The 19,872-nt window shown below is 37.4% G+C and overlaps 1 protein-coding gene across 1 annotated transcript in view; it reads right to left on the bottom strand.

Moving 5' to 3' along the window:
- The window catches only part of mbl (splicing regulator muscleblind), a 105,074-nt gene that overhangs the window by 60,444 nt on the left and 24,758 nt on the right, over positions 1 to 19,872 (bottom strand). The gene's annotated exons all lie outside the window — the stretch shown is intronic.

Raw genomic sequence — 19,872 nt, 5'->3', positions numbered from 1 at the left:
GCCGCTTCCTTTCTCCTCGTGCAGTTGCGAGCTTTTCGCCACTGCCACACTCTTCCGCCCGCCCCGTCGATTGTCTAGTTTTAACCGGCCAATGTGTTCATCGTTCCGATCCAGCTCGTAGTTGATGCTCAAGCTACTTCCGATCACCGCTCTTATGAAGAATGAATGAATAAATACTAATAACTTACTTATTAATGTAATTAAAAAATGATACAGTTTTAATATTCTTACATCATAGTAAGCCGACCGAAATCTGAGACGACTTTATATACCTTTTATATTAAAAGGGTTAAATTTAACCGGATATTAACGTAGCTGGAAAGGAGATAACCACTAACGTTCGATATTCATGGGGGTTCCCTAATTATTTAGTTTTTACACAGTAAAACTTATAATTTAGCGAACAGATGCAAAATGTATTGCAAGTGGCGCTAAGTTGTCTGTGTGGGGGGAGGACGATAGTGGGCGGCACGGGCGCGGGCGCGGGCGCAGGCGGGGCGCGGTGAAAGTGCGCTCGGAACGGGTTTGCGTTAGCGTGACCCGTCCGAGGACAGGATCCGCGGACAACTTTGCCAAACATACTTTTTAAACGGGAACACAATCCTTAAACTGCGATTAATTTACAAAATTACTGCCTGGTTAGCAATTGATGAAATATTTGTATAGGAGTTAAAGCAATATTATTTAATAGTTATCGTTATAACACGTTAATACTGTTATGATTGTAAAATAATAAGTATGATAAATATGGCAGCGGTTAGTTCAAAAGATAACATATATAATTAAAACACTCCTTACTTGAATATACATAATTAATTATATATAAACCAGAGAGATTATCTCCAGCCGAATTTATCAGTGCGCTGTTAACTGTTGAGAGAGCATTGAATAGGTTTAATGCGCTAATTAAACAAACATCATCATCGAGAAATATAAATATGTATGTAAGCGCTCTTTCATCATTTTAAATTAGTACAAAATGTTATAGCATTAACCGTGGGTATCTGAGAACCAAATCCCCATTTTAAACATATTATTATTACTTTTTTGTCAAAGGTAATGACAGGGATGACGATATTATACAAACATTTTAATCTCAGAAACCAACGGTAACAAATTGAAGTAATGAATAATGGACATATAAAGTTGGCATTAATATAAAAGAAGTGAATACTGATATTGTTCCAGAAATAATCTATATAGATCAAATTGTTGACTTCTAAACATCAGATACTGAATCAAAAACTCTGAGAGTTGTTTAAAAGAATTAATAATGCAATTTATACGCTTCAACATCTTACATAGATTATCGTACAAAAGCTTATCTTGTCATATTGATATACTAAATGCAAAAAGTGCAACCCACTTGTTATTAATATTAAGAATTGATTTAATTCAAACGATACGATCGCTCTTTATGCGGTCCTACAGTCATGGTCTGCTTGCAAAGGTCATCGCACCAACTCGCATCTCGTGGGAGGCCGTGCTACGAGTACATTGCGTCTGTAAATTACTTGTAGGCAAATATACTAGACTGGTTATCATCTAGAGAAAGTCGAGCGCTATCGTCTAATAGTAGGTACAATATGATCTATATTATTTTACATTTAGAGTAGCAATTAATATTATATTATTATAAGTTGATGGATTTATGAATGTTTCTTATTATTAATAATTTCCACATAACGTAGGATAAGATTATACGATTAGAAGAATCTTTGGAAGACAAAGGGTTGATGCAGCTTGACTGGCATCAATATTGGGATAAAAAGGCTGTTAGCTTATTCACTTCATGAACAATTTATCTATAAATACCACTTTAACGAATGTATGCCATTTCCAAATTAACGAGGAGATTAAGCTATCGCAACAAATATGATTAAAAATATAATTTTCACGGTTCATTTTGGAGTTCGCATGAAATTTGTGGAAAAATAATGAGGCGGCAAGTAAAATTGATCGCGGCGTCGGCTCTTATTCATGTGGGACTTAAATTGTCGCGATAGCACTTGGCCCAGGCTCGTATCACAATATTTGGCTGTGTCAAGGTGTGGTTTGACGTCAGCCCGTGCCTAATTATGATACCGGTCAATAAAATTTATTTCTGTACTAAATATATATTATAATTATATATATATATTATTATTTTTTGACAATAACTAGTATTTTTAAATGTATTTTATTGTTCAATACTATTTTAATATTAGAAATGACGAATGGAAAATGAAGGTCATCTGATGACATTTTAAAATAACTTTTCGGAGCATGAGGCCGTTTGATATTTTCTATTTAATCGTTCTTATTGTGATTGCTTTGTATAGTCACATTGATCGGTAGCTCTCGACTACCCAATCGACGATGGGATATTTCCCTTTTTTCCATATTACGTGCGTGGCAAAGTCAGCCCGAAGAATTTAATCAAACAGTTGGTGTCGTCGCCAGCTGCAGTCACGATGCGACGACGGACGTGGCTGTTTTTGCGGCGGGTGCAGTAGCCGTGACGTCGAAAAGCTCATTTAAACATTTCTTGTACCTGTTCCTGGTTCAAAATCTAATAAAAAATGAGACTCCGAGTATCCCACTTATGGTGCACAATCAAAACGAAATAAGGTGCATCACTAAAACTCACTCTCTTTAGACATGACTTGACGTTTACTTATTTTAGTCTTACTTATAATCTTTTTTGTTGTAAGTTAAGTTACGCTAAGTGAGATCTTCAGCTGTTTGAACAACTAATTTAAAAAGAATAATTAGGCGGTACGTACTTTTGTAAGTAAAATTACTTAACATTAACCAGTTTTTTTTGTCCCATGTAACTCGAGAAAAGTTATAAAACAGTAAAAGATTCAGTATTAGAACAATTGTCATCCGACAACCCCATTTTTATTATCGCGACATTTACAATTATAGCAGCGACAATTTTAACAACCCCCAGTTATGCTACAAATGAATAAGTCGTCCAAGAGTTTAGAGTCCACAGTTGAATAAATCTCAAAATAAATTAGCAGTTATGCGCAGCGTGACAGTTATCACGCTAGCCTATATTGCGTCTGAACAAGAGCATCGTTCTGAATTTATATTACACATTATCTTCGTCTGGAGCTAGCCGACTGAAGCTTATTGCGCCTTATGAAGTTATTACTCTTCCGTCACACATTCTTGCCGAATGAAAGGCGCGGAATGAACACGGCTATACTCTTAATTAATCAACACTTTTTAAAACGATTCTTTTTCCTTCGCGGAGCCATCGCTATCACTCGGTTTTTTCCGTTTCCTCAATGTTGGTCATCTCAAGAACAATTGTTTATTTTTTTATTTTTTATAAAATGACTTATTATATACTATATTATATATAAAACGAACATTTAACAGTGATTTTTTGCAAATCGGATGAAATTTATTATTAATGAAACGCTATAAAACATGGTAAGAGATGCGCTCCGCTGGCGAATTTGGTGTCCTCGAGACGAGCAATCGGGTTCAACGACCCGCCGTTCGTCTTGTGCCCGCAAAAAATGCAATGCCCCATCCCACGCCGAACGCAGTCCTCTCTCACACAGATACAATTATAACGTTTATGAACACATACCGAGAGCACGATTACCAATCGCCGCACGCGTAATCGCACGGCGCACCACCACCGCACCTCGCGCGCGGCTGCCCGCTGATCGGTGCCCGCCGCCCGGCCGCTCGACCAGACGGCAATTAGAGACGCGTGTTTACTGTTTGCACGATTTTTAAACCTCTGCTGTACCGTATACCAAATTTTAACAAAGAAATGAATATCTAATAGTTTATCGACACAATAGATATATTTACTAAACAAGTAACCTTTATGGTACCAATATAGTTTTTAAGATAGGCGCTATTGCTTTCATCATTGAGTTTCCAAAAATAAAACTTTAAAAAGTTTTTGTTCAAATGCATATATAATACTTGTAACTTATTATGTACATAAATTAGAGGTGAACTATTTTGATTCATTAGGAGCATACTAATTGATTTTGTTACCACGTGGTCTAATCTATTCATCCATATGTCATGAGTTTTAGAGAGATTTTTTTTATTTTCAATAAAAAAACAGGTAAACCTTCATGTTTAGGTATGCTAACGTATAACGTAAAATGCTATATAAAATATCGCTACGTTAGCAAAAGTATTGATAAATATTACAGCTTTTGTTTGAGTATATTACCTAAAAGTATACAAGTATCAAGTATTTGTTTAAGATGACGGTTCTTGGAAACAAAATTATCGTACAGTAATTAAAGTTGAATTGTTAAAATATCTAAGCTTAAGATTTAAACTTACGAAAATTTAAGATTCAATCTCAAAAAGAAAAAAAAGGCAATTTAAAAGTTGGATACGGGAAATGTTCAATTTACACAAACATTGAAGATACAGTTTTAAACGCGATTTAGCCAACAAAGAGGTTCAAATTCTCGGTCGAGTGCATGCCTCCGAGTATCCACACACCAATTAAGCTAAATTAAATATACCAAGAATTTAGAAACTGCTTAGCTTCCTTGAAGCGCATCGCGATAATTGGCTTACCCGCTCTACGAACATTCGTGATTTATTTACTGTTTTTTTTCTTATACACTAGGCCAAAGACTCGCGTTTCGGAGCGGTATTTATCTCGCTTCTCGTGGAAGAGATTGTAGGTGCAAAAAATCATTAAATTTTGAGCTCTAATTAAAAAAATCTGGAGATACAGCATATATTACGAGTTTAAACAGTTAGCTGGAGATAACAAGAATCGAAACGTTAATTAAAGACTTAATAATTCGAGGCGGCGGCGCGGCGGCGGCGGCGGGTGTCAACGGAGAACGCCAAAAGTATTTAATAACGATACATTTGTAAATTCATAAGGGCACGATAAGAAAATGGAGCTAATGGGATGTGTGTATGACTTCTGGTGGAGTTCCCGGCTGCGGTTAATTAAAAGCGTCGGGGCGGTGAAGAGGATGGCTCCTGGGCTTGGGGACTGCGCGTCTGACGACTCTGCTTACACGTTAATTAAGTCTCTACATGCCAGTTGTCGCTTTTTCTGTTCACGTTGTCTTAGCCTCTAATAATCATAGCTGCAAATAAGTCACAAATGAATTTCGGTACAATTAATTTTGTTCACATAGGACATTTAAACATACGTTTAACGAAAAAGAATAAGTAAAAGCAATGACCGATTACGATCTTCCTCAAATATTCTAGCTCGAATATTTTTTTTGTTGTATTAAAGGGACGCATAGGTCGCAGAAAGACACAAGTTCGTCGACATTAATATGTAGATATTGGAAATTCAAAAACGACAAATCGGGCTCATAGTTTTTCAATACAGGTAAAAAATCATTTTAGATCTTATTAATATTAGTAACATTTATTTTATGTTTATTCATTACGTCACTGTTAATCAAATATTAAGAATTGAAAATGCAACTGATCAATTCATGTAAAGTTGTATTTTACTACAGTTTCTAAGGAATTATTACGGTTAATTTTTTTATAGCTATGATTTCAGATTGATTAAACTGAAATAAATTAGATTGCGAGTATGTTCCCGGCATTTGTATTCTCATTGCCACAATTGACTGTTAAACACGAGAAACAAAGCTAAACGCCACGAGAAGTAATTTCAAGCGAGCTGTAAGTACATATACAAACGAGTCAGTTGACATCTAATCAAGTGTTACCTCGGCGAGTGACGTCAGCTATGGCGCTGGAAACCACAAGCTTCTGCACCAGCATGCATGTTTCCCTGCCATTACGTTTCCACGTCGCTAAGTAATTAAGAAAAAGATGAGCTATACATATTCTAATGATCGACCTTGTCTCGATCGATACACGTTTCTATGTAGCTCTGCATCTATTACAAAGTTATATATTTCTTGCTGGTCGTCATGAACAAATATCCACAGAAATACATGTTATTTTTTCGTTATTAAACTGTTATGGTGTGGGTTGTCTTCTGCCCACAAGATAGACCAACTATCTGGTCAATGTTCAGAATTTCATTGCATTAGAACAGCGAGATTAAAAGATTAAATTTATGATTCAAGATTTGTGGATTATATGGTTGTTTTCCTCAAGCATTGCATGTCCAATTAAGAGGACAACGCTTAGGCTAAGAAAACTAGGTAATTATGTATTCTAATTAATTTCTATGGCCAGTACGACCTATAATAATTGACATCTATAAACCATTAGAAGGGTACCTTTTGCTCGCGACTTCGTCCGCGGGGAATTTAAACGAAACTTAATTAGTAGCCTATGTTTTTCTAGACTATGTTCCACATCCGTTCAACCGTTCTAGAGACACCTTCTAACAGACATCCTTCCATCTAAACTTTCGCATTATTAATAATAAAATAAGATATTATTTTTTCTACATGTTTGCAAAATATAACGTTTTCTATCAAGCCTTCCAATAATCGTATGATTAAATGACGGTATCTGAGATGAGGTGATATTCTAAAATCACAACTACAAAGAAAAACGAAGGTAACACATTAATGTTTAAAAAATGATTATAGGACTACAATGGATGTTAATAAATTTTATATGAATAATTTTTTCTGTCCGGCACTGTTTTATATACCAATTTGCATATTAAATTGCATGGAAGTATGCATCGGCACATGCATATACAGGCTGTTACTTTATCTATTGAGGATTAGCAGCGTTAATCCGCCTTAGTTTTATAAGTTAGCTAATGACGTCACACGTCGCAGCGTTATTACCAGAATTATTAGGTAAGTAATAAGAAACGCAGCGAGCGGCGAGGCGCGCCGAGTGCGCTGTGCTAAGTGGCTTTTAAGGTCGCTTACCTCATCTCGCCGCCAGATCCAACTATCTTGCTGTTTGTGCTCGAATTTAGTACGATCAATGTTTTGTTTATTTGATTCATTTTGTTATAACACCCTGTAGAACGATTTATACGGATTCTTTTCGTTTTTTTTTTCAATTTAAACGCTCGGGATTGGTTCCGAATACGATTGTTTGCAAATTGAAGTGAGCTCTTGAAGTCATCTCGAGGATGTTTATATTATAAAGTTGTAAAAACAAACTCGGGCGTTCTGCAAAAAAGCAGTGACTCATAAAATATAACTCGATACAATGACGTTTAGTTGCCAGAGGAAGTAAAAACACCAATCATCACGTCTTGCAGACCGAAAATAGTTTCTGAATCATAGCGGCGGGATTCGATAAATGTAATTGTATGCACGAAACCCTTACAAAACGTTGAAACGTCGAAGTATTTGATTCAGACAATAACAAAAACCTGTTTTCTACCAAAATACGTACCTATTATATCACAAAAATAATATGATAAAATCCTTTAGTTTCAACATCTAATTCATATTTTATTTTCATAAGAAAAAGTTAACATCGATAGAATAGTTTTGAACACAATGATAAAAAAATAGCAATTCATTAGAAAAATGTTTAGATCCAAATAATTTAAAATAAAAACCTTTACTTAGGTGATATCGTAAATGCACAATGTTTATTTCTTGTGCCATTGACATAAGTTTGAATAACTAATTTATTTGTGTGCTATTAGAGACAACATTTTTAAATACAATTTTATGTCGTTAATGAACATTTTAAAAGTTAACATTACAAGATGACAATTAAGAGCCCAAATGTTTAAGTGTTAAGTCAATCGAATATCACTTCAAATATGTATAATAATAAGAAATACTATTCCGTCGAGAAAGATCAAGTTAAAGTTGGCGCGAATTAAATTGTAGAAATACACGTGCAAAATTTTAAACGAACACGTTTGAGAACTTTTAAAATTTGTTCGCGCGTTATTTATGAAGTGATGCTTCTGGATTTATTGGCGTGTGTTTTCATTTTCGCACTTTCCAGGGAAATCGACGTCATAAGTTAACAGAAAATTGAATTCATTTTTGTGGAGTGCGTGTTAACAGACTGAATTAGTGACGTTTGTAATTAATATGAAAAGGTAAGTCCCGAAGGTGGTCCTCGTGAGATCGCACTGAGTTGGGTGTGCCGACATCCCATCGGTGCGGGCGCTGCGCCACTGCTCGTAAATAGGGGCGTCTCATTGCGGGCCATTATTAATGAATCCGATGCCGGCCGCGCGCCCGCTCGCGCCCCAAAGCTAAATAACAGGTGCGTGTAACCCCGTTCGCAGAATCTATTTTCGTTGTCTTACCGTGAGGAGAAACTCCCGTTGCGTTCCTTTCTCCCGTTCTAAATATTCATACCGTTCAGTTATCATGATTTGCTCGGGCGTCATCTGCTCGACATTACCGACTTTAAACAAGCGCAGTATCTTATGTTGTTTTCTCAAAGTTTGCTTAGCCGTGTAGTAATGTAGCAGCACTTAGGGTATAGTGCTGTTGGAATCGTGTGCGGAATTTCCACCTCGCCGAGGTGATAGTGATGGTCGAGCAGCCCACTGAAGTATAAGCGATAAGATAAGATTTTACTTCGAGAACACATTAATTAGCAGTATTTTTAAAGTACGATGGAAAAATCTTATTTGTTTTTGTCTTCCACATAAAGACGTCCCATTCTCATAATTTGATATCTTCCGGTGTTCACTTCTAAACATAAATATATAATGTCATAACGATGTTATTGTAACAGGTGCCAAAAAAGGCAAAGCTACAAAGTGCTGAAACCATTATTTTCGCAGTGGATTGACGTGACGCGGAGACGTGAATAAACGTAATGTTTGCTGACGATAGCGAAACAAAGGAGATGCACATGTGGTGTGCTTATTGTGCGATGTGAATTCGAATTCAAGTGAAAATTAGTGCAGCCTTTGCGAGACGAGCTCGTTACCTCATAAATCGTATTATTGCGGACGGAATACATGACATTATCACAGTGAGACATATTAGTCGTCTCGTGACACGGAGACCCGGGCGACTACGCGAGGATTTCTGGCGGTGGCCTCTATTATTTTCTGCTCGGAAAACTGCTTTTCATATCAAGAGCAACGAGCCACAGCGGAGACACAAAGATGGCGTCTGTTTTATCTACATAAATGCACATTTACAATCCGAATGACGTAATCATTTTATAGTTTAACATTTTCTACTTCATGTTTGTTCGCAATCAGTGTATCAGTGATTGCATCTTAGGAGTATATACATATACGTTCACATTCACACTTTTTTCTTAAAGGAAACATAAATCAACATAATATAATTTACCCGTAGTTCTACAAATTAGTACAATCAAAACCGAATTCATTTCCATGTACGTTTGTATATCGTGAACAATTGGACACATTGGTATTTAAAAGAATTAAAACAATACGAAACAATAGTCATTTGAGGCGGAGTGTCCGTTTTAGAGCTACAAGGACACGAGGCCGTAAACAGACGTGAGCGAGGTCAGAGTTGAGACCGATTGCCGAAACTGGAGCTAATGGCGGCGGGTGGTGAGTCATACGACTGGTGACGTCACGAGGAGGAAGTCTTTAGCCGGCGGACTCGGCCCACGCCGCTCACTCAGGACGATCTTATTAACACAAATGCTAACTTCTTGACCCGTCCCGATCTCATGTTTTTACAACTCTGATTGCATTTTACACAGAATTCCTGTTGCAATGAAAATTTACAAATCGCGCTAAGATTGAGATTAAGAAGTACCGAAATGACTAGAAAAACTTTTCAACGTCTATTATCGACATACCTAAAAATCAAGTTCCATGAAGATCAATCATTCACGATCAAGGTGACGAAGCAAACAAAACGTCTTTCGTCGCTTCGCATCGAGATAAAATATAATGTTTGGCCTATGTAAGTGATATTGAATCGTCGTGTATCGGCGCGCTTTTATGCTCAGAGTCCGTGTTAATTAGCGTGTTGGTGGTGTGGGTGACGTCAGGCATCTAATTTGATTACACCGGGACAAGGCCGGTGTGGTGAGCGCAACGAGCGCGGAACGTGCCGTGGTCATGCGTCGCCGGACTCGGGTCCACCGGCCGCCGGCACCGCGGACCAAAACATTCCTTTCAAATTGTATACCTACACGTGCACTCGCTGCTAATCAACCTGGATGTGTTAAACTAACGTCTAGTTACTGAAAAGGGAGACATTTTCACAAAGGACTTTACAAAAGTAGCGCAATATGACGACGGTGCTGAACGACTGTGTCCCGGCTTTATTATTAGTCCACTCAACATCCCACATCTAAACAAAGAGGAGACAAAGGGTTGCTTATTCGCAATGTAAACTTTTATTAATCTCTTCCTGCACTAAACACGGGTGCATCAGTGCATGTAAAATGTTAAAATCTGAATGCTTTTCATACATACATTACTTTTCTTTTGTACAGTCAGACAGCTAGCTAGGTAAATAGCTAGTAAAATACCGTTACTATTTCTCACATTTCCTCGAATACACCCTGTGTTCTCGCGGATCATTTGAATTATAAAGTAACGCGCGAGTGCATACAGAGTGCATAAGATACCTTGGCTATGCAAATGAGGCGTGTGGAAGCTGCGAACGAAGTAAGGGCGAGTTTACACCTGCCGGGTGTAAGGATCATTCGTTGAGGTCCCCGAGTGTTATTATAAAAGGGTAAAAGGACAGTTTTTTTACATGATCAATTGCGGCTATCCTCTTTTCGTATTTTGATTATAGGATAAATACAATGTAAACAACAATATTATAGAATGTTCATTAAGATTGTAATTTTTAATAACAAATATAGACAAAATAATTTTACGTAAGCTTCTTTCCAAAATATAAAGTCTGATATAAGATACATTCAAATGTTTAAGAAATCAAACATCAATAAATACGGGTCTAGCCGACAGCGAAATGAGTTTCACTCTTACAATGACCCCGCGACCGTTACTTAAACTTCGGTCGGCTTTGTTCCCAAAACACGAAACTAATTTATTCGTATCTCAGCGTGCCGTTTCACCGTACTAAATAATCGAAGAGCAAATTATATATGCGTATTAACGGTCAAGTCATAGTTCAAAGATTAGGGCAACGGGCAACGGGCAACCCTTCACTATGATCGTTCGGGGCGAAGAAGTTTCAAATTAAATCCGATCACCCCGCGGCTCCCTGCACGCTTAAACAATTTGATATTATAATAAAAGCGCTGGCCTTTGTACAATCGGCGACCGCGGCCGTTAGTGCGATGAACTGTTGATTTTAGAGGGTTTTCTTTCAACGTCACACGTAATCGACATCGATGAAAATGAATGGAGCTTTACACGTAGTAAATTACACTTTGGCACAGGACCAAGCACGTCGGGGGTCGACGATTTGTTTTCAGTGGTTGCCGGTGGTCAGTCACGGAAGTGCAAACTTATCGCTGATCGCGACGGCATATCTGTGATCGTCACGGCGTGCGATGGCGGGGGCGGGGGCGGGCGCGACGGGCGGCGGGTGGCGGCGGCGCGGCGGCGGCCAGCATCGCGTGTGGCGCCGCTAATGGATATTGATGGCTATGGCGCAACTAATTAGACGCCACTACCCTACTACGTTTCAGCCTGGATTCCCTCAGGCGTATTTCCAGGTGCTAATATGACTAGTCGATCGCTGTAAAAAACCAATAGGTCGAAAATTTGGAATGTTTCGTTTTCGATTATAACATATTGCAATTGTAATTAAAAAAATACTTATACACGTAGCAATATTATATTATGTTTGGAAAACATTAACATATAGGTACTTAAGACTTTATAACGCATATATTTACATTTAACAGTACGTAATTTAATGTATAAAACAAAAGAAAACACTTTAATCACTGGACTAATGAATGACACAAATACGCGCATGGGAATTGTTTATCGAGGAGAAAAAAAAACGTTGACGATCGACATCAGAATGAATGGCAGCTGCGGCTTTTCTTTTTAAATCCCACAACAGCAGAGGAAGAATTACTGCACAGATTTCCGTTTAAACGATGTCGGCGAGCGCGCAAACAATCTCGCAATCGAGTTATTAGACGGGTCGCGGGGCGGGCAGGGCGGCGGCGCGGGGCGGGCGGTATCAATCACCGTGGGCGGGCGGCGCGACATTGGAGTTCAATTAGGCGGGTGGCGCGTGTGATTGCTCAGTCCTCGCACACCAAAGGGTTACTTGACCCACTTATTAGGCCCGTCGCATGCGTCCTCGTTACCAAGCTCGGAAATGAACAAGATATTCAATATTAACTCGCACTGTAAGCTGCAACATAATCTTAATGATATGTTGACCAATAATAATTTTGTACGATCATGATTAACTCGAATCAGCTTTCTACGATGTGTCTAAAAAAAGAATAAGCTTTTTGTATTTACATATAGTTACAGTTTAAAAAAAACATCTTTCACAAAAGATTTAAGATTTTTTGACTCACTTGAAGTATACTTTCAAAGAAACAAAAAACGTTACTTATAAAAAGCTTCACAGTTTGCCTATATAACGGAAAAAGTTTCTGTCGTAATTTCTTATTCAAGCTCTGTAACAAGTTTGATTACAATGTTGCACACAGTTGCATTAACTTCTCATTTAAAAGTTTTGTAACTGTGAGCTTTTTTGTACAGTCTACCAGATTGAGATTTATTGAGTAAACTTTTTTTTGACGAGAACAAAAGATTATGCGAGTCACCTGAAAGTGACTAACGCTTAAACAGGCAACAATAAATCGAAGAAACTTTACCAAGGTCTTGTTACCGCGCTATTTATAAATACCAGATGACAAGCATTAATAAATGCAAATCTTTGACCTAAAAAGACGCTTATTTCCTATTTCGGTGAAATGTCATTGATGTTCAATAAGCAATAAGGTCGATTTTCTCATAGCAAGTTACATTCGTGCTAAATTATAGATATTATGTGACAGTTTGCTTTGTGATATTCGATCCTTAGTGGGAAGCGAATATAATTCTTAGATTATACATCTAATAATATTAACATAGCGAGTGTTCATATTATACGTCGCACTGTGGACAGATGCAGATTCAAAGAGACGACCTCAATGGGCTTATCTCTTCCAAGAAAACGTCAAGGGGTTTTGAGAAAATTCAAATTTAAATATTGCAAATATTTTTGTTCATTTCATATTTCGTATAAATATATTAAAGGATTTGAGTTTAAATTACATTTGATAGATAGACTTTAATATCACTAAGCGTAATTTATACGAAGTGTACGCAATTTTACTAATATTTTAAATGCGAATGTTTAGATGGATGGATGGATGTTCAACGGATCTTGTTAAAATTTGGGATAGTTGTAGAACATACTTTGTAAGGACACATAAGTTTTTTTTTATTCCTTGCGGACACAGTCCCGCGTGACAAGTAATATATTATATAGTTGAGATATAAACTTTCTTATGAAATTATGTACTTAAATATTTTATTTATGGTAAGGAAAGAATAATTATGTTGTTATGTACTTAGCCTGAAATAAAATGAAGCAATGTTTAACGGCTGTGACGGAAGAATCGATTATAATAACGCACGCTAATTAAAATTGATAATTAACTAGCCGGCTTAGGTAACTTAAGCACGATAAGATGGTTTAATAATTAGAGGTTATTGTATTCACTGTTACACATTATGAAACACCAAGGAAACTTTAACCAATAACAGCGTAAGTTAAATTTAATTTATATTCTTATAGCCTGTAGACGAGTCTCTTAATTACACAGAAAAAAATATTAATGTGATTATTTATTTTATTATGATTTTTAAAGTGTTGATGTTTGTGTTTTACGAAATTTATATCTTGAAGGTTGGAAAGACAAAAATAATGTCATCGTTTTATGAAATTTATAAAAACATATTGTGTACCCAATTTTAAATATATAACACATTGATGTAAATTCAAAAGATGTTTATTTTTATTTGTGTTTCGTACAAATGAAGTGAAGCTGTATTGCCACGTATGTCAACCAGGTATCGTTGGGTTAGTTGGGCGCCAGCGTCGAGTCTGCTCGCTGTCTGACCGCAAATAGGTCGTGTATTGGATAACACAGCAACCTGCGCAGGTTTCTAAATATGTACAAAACGATATTATTGTGACCGCACTTGATATTTCGAAAGCCGTGTGTGAACTGCGCGGAATTGTCGATATGTGCCGAAGCGATTGCGCAGCAAAAGACGGCCATCAAATTAGTAAATCTTACTAATATTATAAATGCGAATGTTTACATGGATGGATGGATGTTTCTTTGAAGGTATCTTCAGAACCGCTGCACAGATCTCGCTGAAATTTGGCATGGATGTAGAACATAGGCTGGAAGAACACATAGGTTACTAATTAAGCTTTTTTTAGTTCCGCGGACGGAGTCGCGGGCGACAGTTAGTAGCACAATATTCCATATTTTACTATACCAGATACAAATGTATGATGTGACTAGAGAAGAAATATGGAAGTGTAAGAAATTGCTGGACCAGAACCATAAAGGAGTATGCAGCTAGAAGAAGAAGAAGATATAGAGAATTTGAATTATTTTATTTACAAATTACACGAAAATTACATAAGTATAATATAAGTCAGTTTAAAAGTTCTTTTAACTTAGGAATTAAAAACGTATTCCTTTATGCTATAAACACAATTGTGTTCATGTAATGCGATCTTCAAATAGATTTATAGTCTTAGAACAATAAAAAGTATCCTTCTTAAACGTTATTACATAAAATAAATAGCTTTTATAATTAAGAGCAATAGTGAAGTATACTTCCCCTGGAGAAAAAGAGAATAAAACAGATTAATGTTATGATTTTATGACCTATAATGCTGTAATGTAGTGGATGAGAGGGAAGTCTAGCCGAGCATGTCGGCATACTTCATTTACTTGCTATTGCTAACTAAAGGCGCGTTTCACGGCACTTAACTGAGCGATTTAACGTCTCGACATTGCAGGACACGTGTGAAAAATCACGTGCAGTGGAAATACACCTTATAGAAGACGCAAAAAATGCACGTATGTTATATGAAACGATTTTTATAAGATTATGTAATCAAAGACAACAAAAACATTTAAGGAATGTATTAAATCTTAGCTTATTATGAACAAACATTTAATTAAAAAAATAAGTTTGACCGTTCTCGTCATTTGGAAGCTGCGGCGAGCGCTAATTCCGGCTCACAAGCCATCACAATAACGACGCGAGCGCGACCGCCGCGTAGCCGCATCCCAGTTCCAGTATTGACGGCTCTAACGTGGAACCGTATCATACCGTGCCGTACGTAATTGGATGTCCAGTGCAAATATTGAATTTCATTTATGCTGTAACGAGTTTATGGCTTGTTATTCAATTTCTATTGCTTTCCAATGACTGTATTACGTGTCGTATTGAGCGTTTGCTACTTCTTATTTGATATCATCGAACAAATAAATGAGTAATTTTACTAAGAATAATTTGTGGTGATTCAATTTTCATGATGCATCAATGTGATCATTAAGGAAAAAACATTGACTTCAATTTAATTTGTTTATTTATAGGCAAATATTGCACGATGCATATAAAACATTTAAGATAAGGGGATTATTGAATATTGAGGTGTAAGATGCTAGGGCTGTTGCTTCCTACATTTGCTTGAAAGCAGTAGATTATCATCCAACCGTAATAATAGTCTGTTTAATAGTTTACAAGGTAAGCAGACGTTACTCGATGTGATGTTAATTGACATTCAGCTAAGAGCCGATGGAGTTTGCGCGCTAATTGATAGATCTTGACGGCGTAAACCGAGCCTCTATATTTATGTATCTATGTTACGTTTCTCTCTGCAGTAATTATTGTTGAATGCTTCCTCGAACTGAACTATTGGATGGAAATTTATATCGTATTTGTGCAGTTCATTTATTAATTTTATCCATTTAAAAAAAATCATACAAAAATTTGTTGGATGTTTGGTTCGGGCACTTTATTAACGTGACAAAAGGAATATAGCTAAATGCTTTACTGTAGTTTGCTCCAGTTCATCAAGGCCATTTAATATCCAGTGATTTTAGCACTCTTGTGAGCCGAGCTTAAAGCACTTTGTTAATTCCAGTAATTCTATCATCCTAAAATTCATGCAAGATAGGTTTTAATTATTCTCTTAAGAGACAACATTGTTAAAATAACTTATAAGTGATTTGATTAAAACGGAAAACTTGTCTAAGATTGGAGCAATTTTTAATCAGTTGAGAACACGACTTCATTTTACGACTTTTCGTCTTAACAGTTCTTTTTAATTGCCTCTCGGCGGGTCCGGGCCGCTGTGTAATGCGCAATTTAATGATCCTTCAAAATGTAAAATGCATTACTGCACCATCTTTATTTTATGGCTTGCTAAGATGAAACCTTGTTAAGCTGGTATGGTCTGCATTACATTATGTGTATCTACAACATAGTGCTAAACTTTTAAGTTATACTATAATGACTGGTGATAAAAAATTGTGTTTGCAGGTGCTCTTTAATGTTATGTTTGAAACATAATAAATCTATGTGTTATAATTTGCTATTGTAGTTATTATATTATGTTGCAAATATAAATTCCGAACTATTTGACGTCTACACTGTGGCCTTTCATCTACATATATTCATATATCTACATTTATGTCATAATGTTCTATGCAATGAAACACACTTTCGAATTACGCATGCACCCCCACGGCTAGCTGTCGCCAGCACCTAATTACAATATAAATATCTACCGGCGACGTTTAACAACTGACCCGGCCTTTGTAATCTTAATAACTCGCCGCTTTGTAATAAAAGATTTAGCGAAGTGCTTTCACTAAAACGTAGAACGAAGAATCATCGCATATTATAGCTGCAGATAGATAGACAGCATAGATAAACTAGTGAAATTTTTGACCTCGAACGAAAACGAAGACGTCGTTTGGCACTGACGAATGATATTCCTGTTTTGAAATTGGTTTCCGTAAGATTACGCAAAAGTCGAGCGGTCCAACCGGTTGCACCGCTTTATTACCTCGATATCATAATTTTTAGCATGGTACACGGCGCATATGTTTGTTTGCGGTGCAGCCCGGCGTTACCGTGCGTGCGGAGTCCGGGCGGAGGGCGACGTGTCAGCCATGTGGACGGATACATGCAACAATGAGCTCGCACAACCGGTCGCGGGACCGTTACAGATGGACCGCCGCTGCTCGCCCCTGAATATGCATGAGGTCTCGACTTGACCTCGCGTTATTAGAGTTTGGGCGAGGAGCGTGGGACCCGCAAAACAGATACACCGCTCGTATTTGACATTTGCTCGTTTTACTGACATTTAATCTGTATAATTAGCGACATCGCTTTGAATACGCTATGGATACAAATTGACAGAATATCAGTAACAAATATGAATAAATCATAATAGAATTGAAATGTGAAAGTTTTTGTTCAAATTGCATTCATAATTAGAGATTAGTGGCCTCGAGGAGTTTGTTAAACGATCGATTTATTGGTCAACTAGTAGATTTCTTTTCTAGTTACTTTTAAACGTAAATAACAATTTTAAGATCCTGCACAGTTTAATACAAATATCTTTAGATGTGTAAAGTTCTTACAAAAACAGATTCACTGATAATAATCAATAAGTAGATAGAAATTCAATTTGAATTAAGTAAAATGTGAAAAATTTATCCTTGGAGTTCAATAAAATTAATTCTGAAGTACTTAGGTAAGAGTTATTGCTTTCCGAACGAGTGGGAATTTCCGCGTAACATAGGAGACATTTATGAGATAGCGATGCTCGTCATTGGAGGAGTCGGCTTGCGGCGATCGTTGTAAATTTCATCTGTACAGCGAATATATATACACGCGAGTCTAAAAATAAACACGGTGACCGCAACGCGCTCGACAAGCGATACTCCGGCAACTGGCCGGAGCCAGAGTGCCCGCAACGGATCCGGCGCCACTCGCCACACGTCGCATCGTGGCTCGTGGCCCACTACAACACATGCAACACTTTAATTAGACGAGCTAATTTTAACAAACTTCTGAGTGGGCGCTAAGGATTGTTTCATTAAAGATTCGCTCGATTGTTTGTCACCGTACGATGCGTATTTAAATGCCACGCATCACTTCGACGTGTGACATTCATCAATGTGGAACGTTTTCAATAACACGAAGCTATTTCGAAATGTTAATGAATAAATTACTACGATTTAACATCGGACATTTATAATGGCTTTAAAAGTTTTTTGCGGTATCTAATAATTTATCGCATTGCGAACGACTCGAAATCAGGCACGCAGAAAAACAATTCTAAGCTCAAAAAAGTTTTCGATCTCTTTCGACCGGGGCGGGTGCTTACACCGATTTACGATACTTTAGGATAACATTAAAGTAGTATAACACGGAATGTCTCAGAAACTTTTGAGACTTGAAAATATAAATCAGCTTTAAAAATATTTGCGTCGTATTTGACTAGAAATCGTTAGTCATTCCGACGCGTGATATTGGATGCGAGGCCTTATGGAGCTGTGAGATATGGCGGCAAGGCGAATGGTGCAAAAATCTAATGCGCTTACATCTCATACGTCGAGGAAACAAATGGTGGAAGAATTTCTCGGCTGCCTAGAAAGAATGATTTACAGGTTGTCGCAACTTATTAAATGATTTTTAACCAATTTAAAGTGAATCGTGATAAGCGAACTAGACCGTAGCATGGAAGGAAGCGATAACGTGTTGGGCTTCATCTCGGCCAGATCACGTCCGATGAACAAAAGGAATGCGCGTCGAACCGACTGAGATAAAAAGAGTAAAAGAAAGCTTTTCACACTTACAATTTCTTAGATGAAATACGGACCTCGTAACCGATAACGCGTTCATCTTCATGACGTGTTACTTATTAAACAATGTCTAAAGGAGTTTATCAAGTGTGGCCAGCCTCAGCAAATGTCAGGAAGTGCGACGCGAACAACGCAAAATGTGAATGTATACAATGTAACAACTCCATGCACCATTAAGAACGCATTAGGGGTGAGGCACGCTAAAGGGTGCATTATTCACAGATTTATCACGAGTTCGATAGCAAAATAAATAAAATAACTAAAAAGTATTTCCAAAATCCAAACTATTAAAATACAACTTTGTTACTCTTTTTTGACCATGACACCGCATGGCCATATTGAGTTGGTGAGTGGTGATGGTGTTATACTGATAAGGAAACTTCTGGCATCTCCTACTGTAGACATGATATTTAGCAAACGATATGGTCCGAGTGGCAACTTACATTATGTGTTAGATGTCAACAGACTAAATAATCTTCAGTGAAAGAATTACACGGCTAGTTAAATTAACTGCATTTTTTTCAAAATCAGAAAAAAATTGCATTAAAAGCGGAAAATTCACATCACTTTTGCTTTTAGTTGGCAGTACTTAATAACACTTCTTGAAATCAGCGCATGAACTTTTCATCGCACGTCTCTACGAGCTTTCAAAAAGCTTTCAGCGGTTGATCGCGCTCGCAACGACTACGTTACAGCGCACACCGCGGTACAGTTTTAAAAATACAACAAAATGTTGCATACCGAATTGTATAAAATTAATATTAAATTGTAAATAGTTAAATGATTTATCCGCTACGAGCCGTCCGTCTGTGTGCGGTGTGATAATGAGGCGGACAGGGCGCGGTTGCCAAGCGCCCGCAGCGGAAAATTTGGCGGAAACTGATCGACACCGCAGCTGAAAACTATGCATTTTAAGTCACATCAATCGATACGCGGTCAGAGCCACACGTGTGCAAGTTGTTTATGTGCCGCACAAACCACAAAGTTTTGCGCGATTGCCAAATGTGGGACTTTACTCCGTATAAAGTGGCTTTTAGGAGTTCCCATGGGAGGTGTTGGGTTAGGCCGGCGCAGGCATGGGGCTCAGCTATGCTCGGTGTCATTATCGTTAGTGCTCAGCAGACGGCGCCAATTTGACCG

Source organism: Papilio xuthus, unplaced genomic scaffold, assembly GCF_000836235.2.
Source record: "Papilio xuthus unplaced genomic scaffold, Pxut_1.1 DF824655.1, whole genome shotgun sequence".
NCBI lineage: Eukaryota > Metazoa > Arthropoda > Insecta > Lepidoptera > Papilionidae > Papilio > Papilio xuthus.
This window is presented reverse-complemented; position numbering and strand designations above follow the sequence as displayed.